Raw genomic sequence first — 20,911 nt, 5'->3', positions numbered from 1 at the left:
TACCTGTGCCATTATGTATCTTACCACATTACACATCTTACCGCTCTTCTCGCTTCAAGAAGGACAACAACAGCACGGCATCTGACACGTATGTTAACAACTGAGTGTTGAATCGTTGTCTTTGGCAATCGTCAAAATCCAACTTGGGACGAAGTGCATAGCGCAACACCAGGTCATGGACGCCAGAAGAAACGACAGTCACACAGCGCTTGCCGTGAACAACATCTTATTTCGCGACGAGCTGCATAGTATCTGCACATTTGCGTCACAATCCACGTTTCAATACACATTTTAGGCGAAGAAACGGAAACAAGAAACAAAAGAAATTAAGAATAAAAAAACGCACTAAAGGTTCGCAAAACTGCTCGCAACCGCGAGCCCACGAACCCACAGAGATACATATCATTCAACAAATACTTTGTTTATTGCTGAAGGTTAGCTCTGTGTGTCTCTCGTTCCTTCTTGTGTCGCGATGTCCTGGCGCTGTGCTATATACGCTTTGTCCCTCGTTCAATACGTCCGGCCAACAAGCCCTCAACTCCACCCAGGTAAAAAAAAAAATCGAGGTGTTGACGTACTAAGATGGCGAAAACCATTAGGTCCCCCATGTCAGTAACAAAGACAATCCTTGCTGGTGGCTTCAAAATAGCAAAAGCGCCATGTTTATGCCTACCTGCGACAGTTTCTTGGTGGTGAAGGCGGGACTGAGCACGGCACGCATTTCGCGCCAGCGGTTGACCGGAGCGGTGACGATCAGCCTCTGCCGAATGTCGGGCACGGCCTGGACCTCGATGACATTCTGGACGGGAAGGACAGTGCGTGGCCAAAGGGTTTCTCCACAGTGCTTCGGGCTTTTCAACATTCAATACGTTCGGAAAAAAAGTCGAATTGTAGCGACGCCCCGAGGATAAAGAATACGACCCGCTAGCCAGAGCTGCTGCAAAGGTCGTTCGATTCAGGGCACCTTTTGGGTGAATTCATCCCGTTCACCGATATTGAGATGTGAGTAACCGGTTTCTACAGGCTAGCGCTTTCCCGCCTAATGATGCTTGTATTTGTGTGTGCATATTCGTAGGCGCTGTTGTTGGTGTTCGTGGTGCCTGTGGCGTCCGCTCCACTCTTACGCTCAGAGGTTTGACGCACCAACACAGTCGCCTCGAATTCCTAGCTTTACCCATTCGGCACGCTAAATAAATCCCACCTCAGAGTTAGTTTATTGCACACACAGGGACACTACCCTCCGTGAGCCGACTTTTGACTTCGCGCGCGGTGTTGCAAGAAGCCTACGAATAATTCTATTATTTGTAATTATTATGCTTGTATATTACGTGTTATACATTTTTTTGCGCGTGAATTATTTTAACACTGTTTAATTCCTCATCTATTTATATGCTCATCGAAGTCTACATCACAGCCGTTTGTGTGTGTTTGTGACTTTGTTTGCGAACTCATTGTGGTGCAACTTGCATTTGAATTTTATACTGTTATGTTCATGGGCGTATACGACTGTGCTGTGGATTTCTGATCGTATGAGGTGATTTCTTTTCATTTTCCTATATATATTTTTATGTTGTTGTTTCCGCTATGAAAAACGGGGTAGGCGTCACCATTATAAGGTGGCTACGTCTCTTTCTTTTATTTTCCTTTCAATAAAAAAAATGGTTGGTAGCCGTAGGCGCCTCTGGTTGATGTTGTCTTTCTGCTCAGCTCTAGCAAAAAATAAGCAATAAGATGCTTATTCCTGCAAGATGGAATGACCGGACGGATCCATTTCTCACGTTCTTGAAACCTGCTTCTGTTCCTTTTTTGGATTCCGCTAGACTCATCTAGCACACAAATGAGCGCCACTCACCCCTCGTTCAGCAAAATTGTGAAAATCTTCGATTTCCACTTTCTTCAGCAACTCTAGGTCATTGACCAGGAGGAAAGGAATGGCGCCGTTGTAGAATCTGCAAGTCAGCGAAAATGCCGTAGATGTCGGCTTCAGATTTAATTCAACTAAGAAGCTCGACTTGTACACATAAATAAACGGTAAAGAAAATAAAATTTGCGGGTGTACACAATGCTTCATCGCTATCGGATATAACTATAATGACATTTGATTCCCAAACTGCTGGCTCATTTGATAGAAAATATGACAGAAAAAACTACATTTCCTGGTTGAGTTTTTGATGACGGTGAGCCCCAGAACAAGGCTTTGCAATAAGTGTAATTTCTGTAATACTGAGATATTTCCTTAACAGACATCTGAAAACTTAAACGAATCTCTCAAGTGAGCCACTAAAAAATTAGCATTTCCCCTTATATACAACAAATTTTATTCCAACAGGTGCATCGGAATTCTCTCAGAATCTCGTGACGCAGTGCGTTTTTTGCGTAGAAAAGCCTACAGTTTTATTTTTTTTCGTAAAAACTCAATTGAGCCAGACCTTTAACCCAAAGCTTTCTTCGGTCAAAAGTTATAGCTAACTCTCGAGAACTGAACTTTGCTCAAAACTATCGTTTTATCGATGATGTCGCTACATATTTTTCCGACGTGTACGGATCGGTTCCGCATATCAAAGTGCTCAATTATTTTCTTTTTGTCTCTATCTCTTTGTTCTCACCGCTGTTTCTAGGGTGTCCCAGTTAACGTGAGCCAAACTATTCCAAGAAAAATATGATTTATAAAACACAGGGCAAGATACGATTTTAAGACTTACGGTATTCGGTCGTCAGAGGCCTGACGACCGAATACCGTAAGTCTTAAAATCGTATCTTGCACTCTGCCTTTTTTTAAGTATTTTTTTTATTGGGACAGCTTGGCTAACGTTAGCTTCGACATACCGTATGTGCAGCGTAAGACGAGGAAGCACGAAATGAGAAATTTCAAGTCGGCGAACAAAAGACCAAGTGTAGAGCTACATATCTATGGAACAAAATGTAGCGATGGATAATAGCGGTAGAACGATACTTGCATCACACACCGATCCACAGCTCACTGTTGACGCGCGGGCCTGACATCAATGAGCACACAAGTCATGCGCGCTTGGAAAACAAAGTGTACGTACTAGAAGATCTGATCACGCGTCAACATACCCGACAATATTTCCGTACTTCTTTATCCATTCAGCAAACATCGTAGCGCCACCCTGTAAGGAAGGGGAAACAAAAAAACAATGGGCAGAAATGCGGAAATGGCTAAAAAATCTGCATAGTCTTCAACGCGCTGATGACAAGCCCCTACATGTAATCGTTCGCGCACATGTACAAGTATTCAGAGTATAAGACATGCTACAAAAAAAGGGTGACGAAAATTCCAGCACTGATACGAAACAGTTATTGCATTTCGTTTTCGTTAATTGAACGTCGGCTCAGTTTTATTCTCTTCAAAAGTGTCCTTTTGTTTCAAAGATAAAGAATGAGTTCGTTCTTTGTTTTAGAGAAAATTCAGATTGGTATCTTGAACTGCAACAAGTTCAATATGAGTTCGATCAAGCTAGCAAATGTTTCTTCTTAAATAATTATTTTATTTATTTATTCAGTATACCGTCAAGGCCCTCCGTTGGAGGCTATTACATAGGGGGGATATGCAACATCTTCAAAGGTAACATGTAACAGGTGACAATATACAAGGTAAAAAAGAAAAGCGGAAAACATTCACTCTCTAAAAAAAATATTGTAAGGCCAACTTGTGTTAAAGGTTCACTTTATGCAATGCAGAACAATGCAATGGTTGCAAAATGCAAAACACTGAAATTTAGTGCTACGAAACCAGTTCTTTTTAACAATAAGTAAATATAAAAAACCGATAAATAAGAAAAAAAAGCCGAAACAGCGATAAAAAGGGTACGAGCATGGTTGATGAACATTCTGGGCATAAGATACGACCGAACAAGTTTTTGAAATTGATTAAAGTCGAGTTCTGTTGCAATATCAGATGGCAGCTTATTACACTCGGTTGTAGCGCGCGGTATGAAAGAATGAGCGTATCGTGATGTGCGACAAAAAACGCGTTTTAGTTCAAAAAGATTATCATGACGAATGAGTATAGCAGACGGGGTATGAAAAAAATCATGCAGGAACGGGTGGTGATAAAGTTTATGAAATAGGGGAGTTATGCGCGCTATTTTGCGACGAACTGACAAATTATCGAGTTCAGCACGCTGTTTTAACTGTGTGAAGCTAACTGTGTTCGTGAACAGTCCGAAAAAATAAATCCCGTGTAGCACGATTTTGCAGAGCTTCAATATCATGTGTACTCATGTGTCATGGGTCATGTGTCTCATGTGTCTCATGTGTACAATGTACTCGTGTTCAGGGTCCCATAAGGCCGACGCATACTCAAGCTTTGGTCGAATTAATGCAGTGTGTGCTAGTTTTCTAACGTGGGGTGGTGCGTGTGTTAGACTACGTCTGATGAGGCCCAGACAGCGGCTAGCAGATGCTAAAATGGTTTCAATGCGGCTTTTCCACGTAAGGTCACTGCAGAGCCGGAGCTATAAGCGGAGGCAAGCTCAACGTTAGTATGGTTTAATACGTAGGAAGTTTGAAGTCGAGTAGTTCGATTAGTAAAAGACGTAAATTTAGTCAATTTAGAACATTCTGGGGTTTCACGTGCCAAAACCACGATAGCATTATGAGCCACGCCGTTGTGGGGGTTACGTAATAATTTTCACCACCTGGAGTTCTTAAACGAGCAGCAGCTACACGGTCGATTCACAAGTTCCCACAAAGAGAGAACGTCAAAAAATTACATCACATGAGCTGTGACGTCAGAACGCTTACGTGTGCGTGTGCGTGCGTATGCGTGTGTGTGCGCGCGTGTGTGTCGACACTGACACACAGCTACTCTCTATATAAATTCCAACTCGCTGGATCTGCTGCATATTTTTTTTTACATTATCACTTCGCTTGAACTGGAACGGAAAACATTGCGTTACCCTTTGCCTGGCATGTGCCCTGCGTTGCCACATGCGCGGCGGCGTTTCTTTTTTTTTTTTTTTTGCAATAAAGCAGCTGTGTAAACCTTATTTGTGGATTTGTAGCATTGCTTCGCCACCGCCTCAAGTATTGTTATAATGGGCCCTGAGCTGGGGATTCAAAAACATAAGCTAAATGCGAAACTTCCCTGTGCTGCCCCTTCAATTAGGCCTAACCAGCAACAATAAATTTGTTTAGACTGGTGAAGCTATTCAGAAGTGGTCGAATAAACCCTGATGTTTTTCTGTTTACTTTCCGCTGCTGTCAGTAGACATGTGGAGATTGAATTGAATATATGGCATTAATTATGCAAAAGAGTGGTCTGTCAAGATTCCACTCGTGCTCATTTAGACGATAATAGTTACTGCAGTAGCGGAGAAAATGAAAATCAAAGTTTCCTTTGCTCAAATGAAGCGCAATTCTAAGCTGACTCCTTGAATCAAATCTTCAGTTCGTTATACGCCATTCCTTGGTCTTTCTTTACAAGTCTTTACAGTTAGTTGTTGTGCTTCTACTTAGTTTGTTGCATCCAATATGTTTTCTGTTGGGACGCACATGAATGTCACGCACGATATTTTTAAGAGTTGCCATTCCATCGATTTGGGCTTTGAGATGTCTCTGCACACCTTCGCACGGATTCACTTAGCCATCTTTCCACTAAGCCCCGACCGGGGACAAGTGGTGCAGAAGGTGACCGTATACGACTTGAGCGCTCAGCAACAGAGCAGCACGATCGTTTATTTATAGCACTAGCTAGCACTATGTAACGCAGCTGCTTTGGCATATGCGTTGCAGCGGGTTTCCATGGTGCAAACGAAGTCAAGGGCATCTTAGCGCGGCGTTACTACAGCTACAGCAAAAGTCGACACTGCGTTACGAAACCAGAGCGCACGTTCAGGCAGTACTGGCGGCGCACTGGCGTACCTTATCTCAGTGTAGAGAGCAAAGGGGCCATATGCGTGGCAACCGCATTTCCTTGACTGAAAAGACGAAAAAAAAAAAGAAACATCGCGGGATACTTTTGCGCTGCTGGTCCGCAATGAAGTACGGGTCGTCGAAAGTCCCGTGTGGATCTGCACTTGGTGATCGCCCAGGCGTGCTTAACCCAATGCGAAGATGACAAGGATGTTTGTACCGTTTATCCATAGTTTTTTACTTAATCGAGAAGTTTCATGCTCTGAAACTGTACACAGTAGGCTGCACATGAGGGACGCCCAAGTAGAGGGCTTCAGATTAATTTCGGACCATTTTGGAGGTTCTTATACCCAAACCACCGGTACACGAGCGTTCTTGCATTAAGTCCTTATCGGAAAATGGCAGCTGCGGCCAGAAGCTACCGTATTTATTTGTGTCTGTCTGTCTATCTGTATTCTGTTCTGTTCTGTTCTGTTCTGTTCTGTTCTGTTCTGTTCTGTTCTGTTCTGTTCTGTTCTGGTCTGGTCTGTTCTGTTTGTTCTGGTCTGGTCTGGTCTTGTCTGTCTGTCTTGTTGACAGAACTTCAGCACCGTGCCAACAATCTCAGAGGCTACACCCTGAGTTTCTGTGAACGTCACCACTGACACCACATGATTGCACTCGAGCACGAAAGCACGAACGTTCGCAAATTCTGGCATTGTAGTAGTCTGAGCAAGACTTGGCGCGTGGTGCTTCGGCTAGTGATAAAACAAGACCATATTTTTTTTGTCGCTTGGAATGTTGTCTCTTTTCTTGAACAGAAATTGCTAACAAAATTGGGCGTCCGAAGGTGAGATTTCAACCACGATTCGCAGGCGTATTAGGCCTATTTTATAACGGTTAGGCTACAAGCGCAGGCTATTAACGCGTGCTTAATTTTTACCTTTACTGGCTACGTCGCTCCTCTCAGCTTGCTGTTGGAGTCGACTGGAGCGCGCATAGGCGCTTACTGATTAATTGATGTTTATGAAGCAAATGCATCTGAGGCCATAGAGTGCTTAAATAATGTTTTGACGATAAGTATAACTTTAAAGACCTGATTCATATTGTGAAATTCACTTTTCATCCTCAGCAGATTCGCTAGCCGGTGGTCGTACTTTCTGCACATGAAACATCTATGTAGGTTTGGGATTAATGCTCTTACGCTGATCTTTGTATATCCTGTTTTGAACTATTCTGTTAGCACAGTCGACGCAAAGGTATGATAGGAGTTTCTTTCTTGTCACGCCTGATCTTTATTCGTTGTACTTGTATTACAGTCTATAATCCTTCCATCCCTCTAAAGAAAATCTGCTTCGTTCAAGTCCAAGAGGTATCGCCACTCAAGTCCAACGTGAACCGAGGTGTGCAGTCACCGTGGTTGGAACATCACCGAATGCCACAGTGTTTGACATTTTTCCGTGTTGTTGGCTATCGTAGACCTCAATTAGGAGGTCATCGCTGGCTTTGTAACCGGAGCCTGGTGTGTCAGTAAGAAACCTTCCAACAATGAAGGGTAAAAGTGTTCTCACAACTTTCCGGTATTTTTGCTGTGCATGGCGTGAAAGCGTGGAAAGAAAACTTATTTGTGCTGGACAAGAGTAGGCCCACTCATCGCTACCTCCACTTTTGAAAGAGGACAATTAGTTAGTCGAGAGAACAACTCTGAAACTATGAAGCTTTAGCCGATTTGGGCCGCGATTCCAGCCGCCCACCACCGAGCCCAACAAGACGACGCCACAAAACCTAAAGGCATCGCAGATGTTACTACTTCTTATAATGTAACATACCCAAGGTTAGATATAATACATCAGATTACCCCAAAGCTAAGATAGCAATTTAGTAAAAAAGGATATGACGGGATCGAAAGGAAACTTCACAGGAAACCAAAAGATCTAAAAGGGATAAGAATAAGCGACCGCCGATTTCCTGAAAGTGGGAAAGCCAAGGGGCACCGTCTATGTGAAACTGAAGCCGAAGTGGTGTCTTGCCTCCGCCGAGGGACATTAAAGGTCCAAGCACAAGGGGACCTTAAAGGCCCCGTACAACGCTGTCAGGCTCGGCTAAGCGCCACAGGGTCCAACTCCCATGTGCTCGGGTCCGTGGTGTCGCACAAGACCAACGACCTACTCACTGCAAACACCAGTGAGGGGTGCACAGGCGCTTATACGTAAGCACGTGAACGCGTCAAAATAGCTTCTATAAATAATATCGGCACGTGAACGTACGATGAAAAATTACAGGGCGACAGTTTTGTGTGGCGACATCTGGTGAAAACGAAAGAAACGAGCACGTTGCACAGACGCTTTCAATGGTTCATAATTAGTTCTCAATGATATAAGGCTTATTCGCTTGATGCTATACGAGCACTTTGACACAATATAAACGCTCGTGGACGCTTAGAAACACGCGGATGCGTCTAAAAGCACATCATGAAGAATTCCCACCATTGCCACTCTTTGGTCGTTGCAGCTAACCTTTTGAGACAATTCAAATTCTCATTTGCGCTGGTAAAGCGATAAATGAAAGCAAGTTTACCGCGAGTGTGGGCGAAAGGACACTTTGCTCGCACCTTTTTCCATAGTACGTAGGACCTGCACAATTTTACTGCGATAGCAATTATACGGACACTCCAGGCGCATTTCTGCCATCGGCGTCGGCGTCGCCGTAGTGTTCCGTATAACGTCCAAGGGTGTTAGCATCGTCGCCGCGCACCGCATGCTCTATGGCGAGTGAAAGTGTGCAAAGGTGAGCCGACGACGGTGGCTCGACCTTGCGCGCGCAAGGGAAGAAATCGGGGAGGAAGAGCGCCGTCTGCCGTGGTGCGTAAGGCGCCGGGAGGAGGGGAGCGAGAGGGGGCGTTCTACTTTGGCGGCGACTGCGTATGGCCAGGCCGCGCGGGCTTTATCTTGAAAGCGATCTGCGATGGGGACAGAGCCGAAGGGTGATATCTTCGAGTGTGCTGTGTTCTCACCATTTAGTTCACGTTGAAGTCAGAGGCAGTACGAAGGTCAATTCGCTCGCTGCTGCTGCCACGCTTCCTCACTCCATCGTTTTGACAGCAACTGTGTCGCGGTCATCAAGTGAGATGTATTTATGTTTGCTTGTGCACGCGTAACACCATGATTGTTAGTTCAATTAGTAAGCGAACGTTTATAAGTTAATACGGCCAATAAAACTACTATCCTTACTTCGTATAGCTGTCCACTGATTTTCTATCGCAATCGAGGCTTCGCCTTCCGGAAGAAACTGCGAGTTTTTTGTCACTTCCTATTTTTGCTAAGTACATTAAAACACTCCGTGTTTTATTTGCATTTTCGACATTATCCACGTGCCTCATTATTCTCATGACCCATATGCACTATCAGCACTTTGAACATTAAACCAGATCTCGTTCATTTCGAAGTGCTCTGCACTTACCCTTCGCTTTATATCCATCAGGTTACCAAATATCAGGCTTGGTTCTGGCCCAGGTATGCCCATATCCTTGAAGTACGAAAACTTCCTTTTGCGCCATCTGCAAATGAAGAGGAAGACAAGAAAATGGGGCTGAATCCATCTCACGATGAATGTTGATGTTAATGCGATTGGAATGGAGCAAAGTAGCGACCCAACGTGATTCCACCACACAGCAGCATCGTGTTCCAGGAGTGTGTACTGCCGGGCTACTCACTCGCGCTTCCCTCTGGATCATCATCATCATCAGCCTGGTTACGCCCACTGCAGGGTAAAGGCCTCTCCCATATTTCTCCAACTACCCCGGTCATGTACTAATTGTGGCCATGTCGTCCCGGCAAACTTCTTAATCTCATCCGCCCACCTAACTTTCTGCCGCCCCCTGCTACGCTTCCCTTTTCTTGGAATCCAGTCCGTAACCCTTAATGTCCATCGGTTATCTTCCCTCCTCATTACATGTCCTGCCCATGCCCATTTCTTTTTCTTGATTTCAACTAAGATGTCATTAACTCGCGTTTGTTCCCTCACCCAATCTGCTCTTTTCTTATCCCTTAACGTTACACCCATCATTCTTCTTTCCATAGCTGGTTGCGTCGTCCTCAATTTAAGTAGAACCCTTTTCGTAAGCCTCCAGGTTTCTACCCCGTACGTGAGTACTGGTAAGACACAGCTGTTATACACTTTTCTTTTGAGGGATAATGGCAACCTGCTGTTCATGATCTGAGAATGCCTGTCAAACGCACCCCAGCCCATTCTTATTCTTCTGATTATTTCAGTCTCATGATCCGGATCCGCGGTCACTACCTGCCCTAAGTAGATGTATTCCCTTACCACTTCCAGTGCCTCGCTACCTATCGTAAACTGTTGTTCTCTACCGAGACTGTTAAACATTACTTTAGTTTTCTGCAGATTAATTTTTAGACTCACCCTTCTCCTTTGCCTCTCCAGATCAGTCAGCATGCATTGCAATTTGTCCCCTGAGTTACTAAGCAAGGTAATATCATCAGCGAATCGCAAGTTACTGAGGTGTTCTCCATTAACTCTTATCCCCAAATCTTCTCAATCCAGGTCTCTGAATACCTCCTGTGAACACACTGTCAATAGCATTGGAGAGATCGTATCTCCCTGCCTGACTCCTTTCCTTATTAGGATTTTGTTGCTTTCTTTATGGAGCACTACGGTGGCTGTGGAACCGCTATAGACATCTTTCAGTATTTTTACATACGGCTCGTCTACAACCTCCTTCCGTAATGCCTCCATGACTGCTGAGGTTTCGACTGAATGAAACGCTTTCTCGTAATCAATGAAAGCTATATATAACGGTTGGTTATATTCCGTACATTTCTCTATCACCTGATTGATAGTGTGAATATGGTCTATTGTTGAGTAGCCTTTACGGAATCCTGCCTGGTCCTTTGGTTGACAGAAGTCTAAGGTGTTCCTGATTCTATTTGTGATTACCTTAGTAAATACTTTGTAAGCAAAGTGTGTAGGCAAGGTATGTAGGCAGCGTATCCCTCTGGATACGCTGGGTCATTCAGCGGCGGCACCGCGGAGTCCGCGCATGGCAATTGTGTGAGAATACATTCAGAGAAATTTGTCAGGATACATGCGACAAGGCTTTCATTCCGCTCAAGCATTAGAGAAATCATAAATGATTTTTTTTGCCATTCAACAGTGGCACACACTGAGTGGCGCATAGTTACCCAAATTGGCATCAAAGAGGTTTCTTTGAAGAGCGACAGATACGCTGTGGCACATACCTGGTGACCGAAGTTGGCGTCTAGGAGGTCTACTGAAGAGCGGTACATAAGCAGTAGCACATACCTAGGAACACAAGTTGGCGTGAAACGCGTTAACTGATGGGCGGCAGATACCCAGTGTCATACCCAGTGACCCAAGATGGTCCGGCGGTTGCTGTCGCACCCGGTTCACTAAGCCCGATGCCCTACCCATTAGACTATGGACTTCCCAGTGAACCAAGTCGGTGGAAAAACGGATACGGATAGATAGATAGATAGATAGATAGATAGATAGATAGATAGATAGATGGATAGATAGATAGATAGATAGATAGATAGATAGATAGATAGATAGATAGATAGATAGATAGATAGATAGATAGATAGATAGATAGATAGATAGATAGATAGATAGATAGATAGATAGATAGATAGATAGATAGATAGATAGATAGATCTCGGAAAGTGGGTGACGTACCCTAAGAATGCTAATCACTAAAACAATACCACTTTATTGTCATCTCCCCACCCATACTGCGCACAACACTGCAGAATCCACCCTTTATTAATTACAGCAGTGTTACTAATATTGTATTGTAATACTGAATTCTTTGTTCCTAAACGTTTCAGGAATCGGCCTTCTCGAAAAGATTTAACCAAAGTTCGCCTCACGAAATAAAGAATCGCCTGAATTTTTCACCATCATCTCACCTTAAAATGTCGTTACCATGTTTACTAGTACATTCTTACATTGTTTATTTTTTCACCCTCCTCTGGAATATTTTATTCTCCTCCCTACGGGGAATAGCATGTCAGCGGTAATGTACCCACTGGCGAAATACCTGCCTTCCAATAAAAAGCTTCCCTCCCTTTTCCTCTCTAGGGGCGATGCCATTTTGATAATCACGTGACAGTTACACGCGGTTCATTGGACTTTATAGCGCCTGATCAGGACTAGTTCGGCGATAACGAATAAAGAAAATTGCGCAGAAACCATCGACGATGACTGTCAATGTAAGCGAATAGCCCCAAGTAACGAACTGACGAAAGAACGAGGGAAAGAGCGAGTGAGAGAGAGCGAACGAACAAACTAACGTTTTCTTTGCGAGTCTGACCACCGATCAACGACCATCACTGAACTCCGACCAATCACGGTAACTAACGGTCGAAAGAGGCAAAGAAATCTGTTCGATTTAAAGTATAATATTTTTACATGCAAGCGTATAACATTACAAGAACCGAGAAATGAAAAATAGCCACACGTCTAATTTTACAAAGATTACATTAAACAAAAATTAAATAATGGGGTTTTACGTGCCAAAACTACGATCTGATTATGAGGCACGCCGTAGTGGGGGCTCCGGAAATTTGGGTCACCTGGGGTTCTTTAACGTGCACCCAAATCAAAATACACAAAGGTTACATGTGATTCGAAAACTAGAAGAGGCAGTGTGGCAACTTTCAGGAAGCTTTGCAGCGAAAGGACTATATGCATATAAATAATCGAATATTGTGTTACGCTCCTGGAGCTCGAGGTCGTGGATGCGACTGCCAGCCGTGGTGACCACATTGCGATGGCGGCGAAGCACAGAAACGTTCGTACACTAATGTTTAGTTTAATGTTATTGTAACTGCCGGTGGTCAAGATTAGTTCATCATCATCATCATCATCATCATCATCATCAGCCTGATTACGCCCACTGCAGGGCAAAGGCCTCTCCCATACTTCTCCAACTACCCCGGTCATGTACTAATTGTGGCCATGTTGACCCTCCAAACTTCCTAATCTCATCTGCCCACCTAACTTTCTGTCGCCCCCTGCTACGCTTCCCTTCCCTCGGAATCCAGTCCGTAACCCTTAATGACCATCGGTTATCTTCCCTCCTCATTACATGTCCTGCCCATGCCCATTTCTTTTTCTTGATTTCAACTAAGATGTCATTAACGCGCGTTTGTTCCCTCACCCAATCTGCTCTTTTCTTATCCCTTAACGTTACACCTATCATTTTTCTTTCCATAGCTCGTTTCCATAGACAAGGGGAGCAATCATGTTCTTGGCAATGCATTGCCAAATGCGTACTAGGGCGACCTTTCAGACTAGACAAGTGCTCTCTTAAACTCGTGTTAATGCATCTCCAAGTCTGCCCTACGTACACATGACCACACGTCATAGGAATCTGGTAGACAACGTTCTTCACGCAATCAACAAATTGGTTCTTGCGCGGATGTTTAACACTACATTCTTTCTTTACATCATCTTTACTTTCGAACTTCTTTTTAACCTTGGAACACACACTACCTATTTTGTTTTTTGCCGAAAATACCACTTTTACTTCATAACTACCAGCCACCTTTTTAAGTATGTGTGAAAGGCCGTGCACATACCTATTCCTATGACGTGTGGTCATGTGTACGTAGGGCAGACTGGGAGATGCATTAACACGAGTTTAAGAGAGCACTTGTCTAGTCTGAAAGGTCGCCCTAGTACGCATTTGGCAATGCATTGCCAAGAACATGATTGCTCCCCTTGTCTTACTAGCACAGACATTTTGTACAGGCATAGGAATCAAACCGCTAGGGAAATCGTGGAAGCACACTGGATTGAAAAACAAAAAGAAAAATGCATCAGCCATCCTTCTGTTTCATTGTTAGATAAAGAAAATTCGCTTCTATCATCACATCTTTAACGCATTTTATTGTAAGTGGTTATGTTATGCACCTTGCTGTTTTTAGTATGACCGGGTGGCTTTGGTCCACGTCTTTTTATCACAAGTGTTATATGTAATATTGACGTTGCTCTTTTGACTTGATCGCGCTGATCTGCGGGTATCATATGCGCTATAGGCGTGCTCTGTTGACTAGATCGCGCAGATATTTAAGCAGGTAGTTCTTCAAAAATAAAACCAGTTGTTAGAAAGCGCTCGTCCTCGTGTTGCCCCTATTCTTCGTCCCTGTTTGTTTGCGCACAAAAAGTTTTAAGATGAATCTGTTCCAACTAGGCCGACTCGCAGTTATGCTACAAAGGAAAAATGCTTTATTGTCCCCACACGCATACGCAAGACAGACCTTGTATGTGTGCGTGAACCATTCGAGTGAGGAAAGAGTAAACGCTTCCGAGAAGGCCTCTTAAAGCCAGAGGCGGCACAAGGCTCTGCCATTCCTTGGGGGCTTCAAATTCCACCTCTCAGTCAACCAGCACCCTGACCACCCCGAATCACGGCAGCTGCGCGTTCAGGACTCCTTACCTATTTAGAGCAAACTGATTGATACGCACGTATACAGAACCCATAATACGGTAGCTGCCAAGACCACGGAGATCCAGACGGCCATGCTCCTTTGCTCCAGCAAACACTTCAGAAGGCTTTCGATGACGCCAACTCTACTGCGATCGCTAACTACTGGTCTACAGAAGAGCAGTTCGCGGTTCGCAATACAATTGTCTGTTGTGAAATGTGAAAAGGAACAGCTGTGCATTTGCAAGCGCATGTGCATGCGAACACCCGAAGGCCGAAAGATAAAACAAAAAGAAGATAGCGACTGTTGCACAAGTGGCATTTGCAGGAAAGGGGTGGCAGAGTAAAACACAACTCTTTATCGCAGGGTGGCGTATTTGATTTACTGATTACATAATCCACTGATTCAATGATTGATAAAGTTTAAGGTACAAAAGCAACCACCTTGACACGAGCAGCCACGCGCAGTCACGTTGTCATCGCCTTTTCTATCAGACTGTCGTCGTGTGTCGCCACGGCGACAGCTTGACGAGTGAAGTTGTGGAGGCCACAGAGAAAGCACGGGCAGGAGAAGAGTGCGTCCGTTGGAGGACAGTGGGTTTATCAAGGAAAGAGTTTGAAATCTTGGCATAGATGGCACGTGGCAGTTTACCTTCTTCGTCTCTGTTCTTTCCCTTTGCGGATTCAGGTGGGCTTATATACATATATATATATGCTCAGGATCTGCGATAAAACTTTAGTTGAAAGTCAGCGCTTGTCCTGTCTCGACTTGTCCTTTGTCCTTACTGCGCCGTATTTTCTGCATTACGATGAATAACCAACACGCCAAAACCTATTCCTTAGTCTTTACCATTGACTGACTGCCTTCACTAATAATATGCACAGCATCAGGAGTCCCTCAAATTTTCTCTTACGAGCAATTCTATCCTTATGAACGAATGAATGAATGAATGAATGAACAACTTTAATTATAAGGACTAAAACCCTACAGGTACTGCGGGGGTGGGACGCGATAGAGCCATTTACTCGCGGTAGAACTCCATCACCTCAGCGGTCTATCGCGCGACGTCGTCCTGCAGACCAGCCCCCGACAGCTACACACTCTTAAGACGGAAGGAGGGGGAGGAATTTTATCGTGAGAGCTTTTGCTGAATACTGGCTCAGATTTCTAAAAAGCTTATTTGATAGCAGACGCCTTCACCTCACATTTCTGCGAACGGCTGAAGCGGCGTACTGATGGTGCCACGCCTTCGTTGTACGGAAAAAGACCCTCAAGTCCGTCACACTCCGTCGCCGCCGCACCCACCCATCCACAAACACACCCCACGCCCGTACACATACACACGCATTTGCTTAACCTCTTCCTTTTTTGCCTTAAGTCCCGGTGGCAAGAGCAAGCTGGAGTCGTCCGGAATGAATGATCTTAAAATGACCACGCGCAACCCTCTCGAAGTGCTCGTCTACAGCGCCGAAGTGAACGTGGAAAGACGGCAGAAAACTGCGAACGCATACTGTGGCCAACCTTGCAGAGCAACTACGCAAAGGCTTTAGTAGGAGTTCGAAACGGGGCACAACCGTCCATAGGTATTTTAGGGAATCAGCGGCACTTCAGCGCCCTTTAGCGCGTTGAACGTGCCATCCGGCGATGCGAAATAAAAAGGAAATATTATATGATCTTTAGCCGGATATAAGGCACTGGAAGCAGTAGGCACGGGTGAGGGGTCGCACGCAAAAGTTATAGCGTTTCTTGAATGAAAAATAAAACAAGCTGCACAAGAATTCCCATATTCCAGTAACTCTTTAGAAAACCAGCGAAAAAATTGATACGCAAACACGACAGAAAGAAGAGACACCACAACGCTGGACTAGCAACTGAACACACGGATCAACCCTCGAACATCAAACCGCCGACGCATGCGCAATGTTCTTAGCAAGGTACAAATTCTTTAAATTGATGAACACGCCATTTTGCCCTAACAACCTCATCTTTAAATTCAGTCTTTTAGAAAAACTATATCTTTATCTACATCTCTATACAGTGTGAGTATGAACCAACTGGTCCAGCAAGCAGCACTTCTCCCGTAACACGTCCACTTCTCCCGCACGTCGATTCTCTTAATTGTTACTGCTAAAGAGGTTGCAACGCTCTCATGCGTCCTTGTGCAGCCACCGTGTCGAAATCATACCCCTATCGTTATCATCGCCTTTGTCTTGGCCGCTGGCATCACTGTCATACCATCGGTGGCATGACACCGGTGTCATTATCATGACATCCCCATCATGCCGCCTTCGTTCTCCATCTCCTCATTGTCGTCACGCCACCGTCATATTGTCGAGCAGTTGACGTCATACAGCAGTCGTCGTCGTTGTCCTCGTATTGTCGTTATTGTAGGGTTAATTGCGCAGTGCAGTAATGAGCTATTAAGTTCCAAAGATGCCTGTCTCTTTTACATTGCGTTGCCTTGGTCGATGCCAAAGTGTGACGGACGAACTAACAGGTCCAGTCAATTTCCTGGTGTGTAACCACTGTTCGCAACAAATGACTGTAGCGGACCACTCATTGGAAGGTCCTGAGTGTCACTCAGAACACCAACAGCTGATCACACGATAACGACGACAGCAATGACACCGATGACGGCATTGCAATGATAGTATGACAACTACAGCAAGGATAAGCTAGACAACTCGTAGTGCGGCAAATCCAGTATGTAATTTTGTATCCCCTTGGAGTGCGCGAGTGTTCAAGACTTTATAGCAAGGAATCAAATATTGTACCATTCAATTCAGTCCTCGAATCGAATATTCACTACTCCATCTTGTCCTCAAACCAAATAGGAACTATTCGAAAATAAGAATATTCCAGAAGCCAGGAAAAGCAGATACCGAAATGTGAGAGAACGGGTGTGAAAAGAAAGGGTGTGAATGTCTTAGTGACTCACACTAAGCAATAAATTAATTTTAGCACCCTTTCCGGAAGGTATGGACTTGCCACATATATGATGCACTTGCAGGAAGGGCCTTGGCTCTCTCTCAGTGAAAATCCCTTGAATGCTTACGCTGTTTGAATAGGAGTATGAGCTACTTGTTTGACAAGCCTTATGTGCTCCCCCTATTCGTCAGAAACCTCTTTTTTTGAAAGACAGGTATCATTGGAAAGTCGTGGCAACGTTGTTATCGTGATGTGTATTGCTCGTGTGCGGAAATCTTTGCTACGTGCCTGGAGCCTTCATTAAACAGTTCCTAGTTGGCGCTTTTCTGTCGGCAATATTTCACTGCTTTTATGTTTCCTTATGGTGCACAATGCCAAAAAAATATATGTATAGCAAACCAACTTGCCCAACTGTTTTAATGGTTATATAATAAATGGCATTACGGTGTCAAGCAAAAACAATGCAACACACATTTCACACTGAACGTCTAGCACTAAGTATAGTGTAGCCTGTTTCATATCATGGTGACATTTATTTATCGTTGTGAAAACAGCTCCTGCGCTGCAGCTACCCGCTACCCACAGAAGCGTCACGGAGGCAGAGAGGTTAATGAGCTCCGACGCGAGAGTCTACAAACCGGTGACGGAGACCTGTCATACAGCGGCTACGGTTGCTGGTTATCATCAAAGGCTTTAGTGTGAGTTGGTCTGGGCTCGGTTCGGGTTGAAGCCTTGGTTGGGAAAAAAAATGGCCTCTGCAAGCCACAGCCAAAGCCATCTGCGCAGTCAAAATGGCATTCATTCCACAAACAAAGCGCTAAAGAAAACTAAGCATTATTTCAGGAACGTAGGATTACATGTCCAAAAGTAACTTTCGAGAATTCAATGATAAATCGAAAGCAAGGAATATGGGAGGAAACCATTCGAAGATAATTGTCCAGCAATAGTTCTCTCCTACGCCTCCTGACATAAGTTGCTGTGAACGTTTTGGTTAGTTCTATATTAGTTAATGCTACGAGGCGTGCGAGTGCTGTGACGCTTTACTGGCTTCAAGATTGGCCAGCGTTACAATACCTTGAGAGGAGACATATCTTGCACCGGTATCAGAACCGGTCCCACCAAATCAACACCTTTAATTACACTGTCAATCTGTCGCATCAGCAGAGCTCACTCAGCCTGAAGGCAGCCGCCAACTCAAAGTCGGGGGAAGAAAAGGCACTTTAGTAACAAGAATGGCTCCGTGACCGAAGCAGTGCTCAGTGTCAACGGTTGGTAGCATAAAATAAAGAAAGAAATAAAGGAATAGGTAGCGCTACCCTAATCTAACGGAAGAAAAGCAAGAACGTCTAGCTTGCAAACGCACAAATAAGGAGCCACTGTTTATATCGCTTCGCACTGCGATAATTCTCCTGAAGGGAGTTTCGGTCGTATTTTTTTATTCGAATAGACGAAAAATGCTCGCACTGGGCTTTGGGCCGACGATTCTAGAGGTAATCGAAATGTGAAGCTGCGTGCACGAATATGTGACAGCGCGCCGACCAATGACAAGATACGGCGGACGTCTTTCCCCTATTCGCGTGCCTCCTCATGCTTTGATTAGCAGGTCAGCCAGTCTGGCCTGTACATATAGCATTACAAAGACAGGAGGCAAGCTGTATAGCATGTTTCGAGTCGCACCACAGTTTATTATTAACGAACCAAAACACAAATTGTCAATTTTCTAGGACTCGAAGACGACACTGCAGTGTTTACTGTCAGCCTTACAGCACGGTCCGCATGAACAGTCGGTGTTCTAAATTATAGATAGCATACACCATCTCACTGAAAAACGACACGAAATCATTTTTCAGTGGCTACCAAGACACTGTGGTATTATTGGCGATGAACTTGCTGATCAAATTGCTCGTTTAGCTCATGTAGAAGAACACCGCCTATCAATCCTGCTGTCTAGCACAGATGCTGCAAGGATGCTCCGTCTACTTACATGCCAGTGCATCGCATCGGAGTGGAATTAACCACATTTTATGCAAGCCCGTTCATAAACCCTGGATCCAACCATAAAACTTCGACTTCCACCAAGACTTCTCCGAAGAGACGCGACCCTTTTGTGTAGGCTATGGTTGGGCGTCGCGTTTACCAAATGCCAACCCGTTGCGCATAGGGATGGCCGACACCGCAGCATGAGGTGGTTGCGGTGACGAAGAAACAATTCGTCATGTTCTATGCCAGTGCCCACATTGCGTGCAGAGACAATCGCTTTGCGTCATGCTCAACCAGTTGGACGACAAGCCTCTGTCGGAAGAAAGAATTCTACAACACCGACGGTACTTAACATCGCATCAGAAGGCCGTACAAGCGCTTTTTGAGATCGACCGGCCTGTGTGATGAGCGCCTGCGACTAGAACGCATTTCTTGTTACGACGCGTTCCTGTTCTCCTTTTTCTTTCCTTTTTTCTTATTTTTACATCGAAGCGTTACATGGATAGTTTCGATGTTCGCAAACCAAAAACCGTGGGCCGATCCCGGATTGTGCAATACCGGGCCGACCTGCGGCGGAGATGAAGCAGGCTTCAAGCACTCCGCCAACTTGCAAAAATAAATTTAATATCTTGGGTCCCAATACAACCCGCATCAGACATTAAGCTGAGAATAAGTAATCGTTAAAATGATCGCGCTTCTTGCCTTACCGCTCGCCTGTCTTGTTTCGCTATCGGTCGAATGAATGTATGGTGCGCGGGTGTACGTATGTGTGAGTTTTTCTATTCTATGCCTGTTTGAACGCAATAAACTTTTAGACGTGAGTCAGCGATCGGGTTTCGTCTCTCTTCTGTGTCCGTGTTTTAATGCGCGCTTTAAGTAATGATAATGAAGATAAGAACAGATATACTACACTTTGACCCGCGTCGATCATGTCCACGTTCGCACCGTCCTCTCTTTGTCGGCGTTCCAAGAGCTTAGTGCCTCCTTTCCTTTTCTTCCGCTCTCCCGTGATGGCGGTCCCGTCGAAACGTCACGCGTGTCTAGTTCCCTCCGCCTCCTCGGGGCGGCGGCCCTGTCGTCCATGAGAATGTGTATAAAAATCACGGTATATAAGTCCGCACCTATACTCAAAATTTTGTGTCACCTCTGTGTCGTATATGCTAAACAACTTGGCTGGTCATCCACTTTCCCAGAGTGGAATGGCTCATGACTTTTTCTTTCTCTCTTTGCCCTCTTTCCAACCCCTATTTCCCCCACACAATGCAGGGTAGCAAGGCGGAAACTCTCGTCTGTTTAACAGCTCCCTGCATTTTCTCTCTCCCTCTCTTGCTCCACACCGGGCAAACTTTTTTCATCTGCGCTTTCCTAAGCGCCTGCCGGATCACAAAGTCGTTCTACACGCATCGAATACGCCTCGCATAATCCTTGCCATCGTTCGCGTTCCCGATTCTGTCGTTTCGGTCCTAACCTATGCTTTCGAAACCAGGGAGTAGCGAAAGGCAGAGGAGGTTAAGCGGAAGCGAAAAAAATCTGGTTTGCTACCCTACACTGGTGGAGGGGTAAAGGGAGACAGAAATGCAAGTTGGCCTATTGGAGACACGGCGATCGAAACGCTATGGAAGGCTGCAGAGGATTACACGGTCGAGTGATGGCGTTAGGAAATTTGCAGAAATATG

The 20,911-nt window shown here is 44.8% G+C and overlaps 1 pseudogene; it reads right to left on the bottom strand.

Moving 5' to 3' along the window:
* Positions 1–19,761: 19,761 nt before the first annotated feature.
* On the bottom strand, positions 19,762–19,925 carry LOC126526081 (U2 spliceosomal RNA; annotated as a pseudogene).
* Positions 19,926–20,911: the final 986 nt, after the last annotated feature.

Source organism: Dermacentor andersoni, chromosome 8 (assembly GCF_023375885.2).
Source record: "Dermacentor andersoni chromosome 8, qqDerAnde1_hic_scaffold, whole genome shotgun sequence".
Lineage (NCBI taxonomy): Eukaryota > Metazoa > Arthropoda > Arachnida > Ixodida > Ixodidae > Dermacentor > Dermacentor andersoni.
Note: the sequence above shows the minus strand (reverse complement) of the source record. Positions and strands in the feature narration are given on the sequence as shown.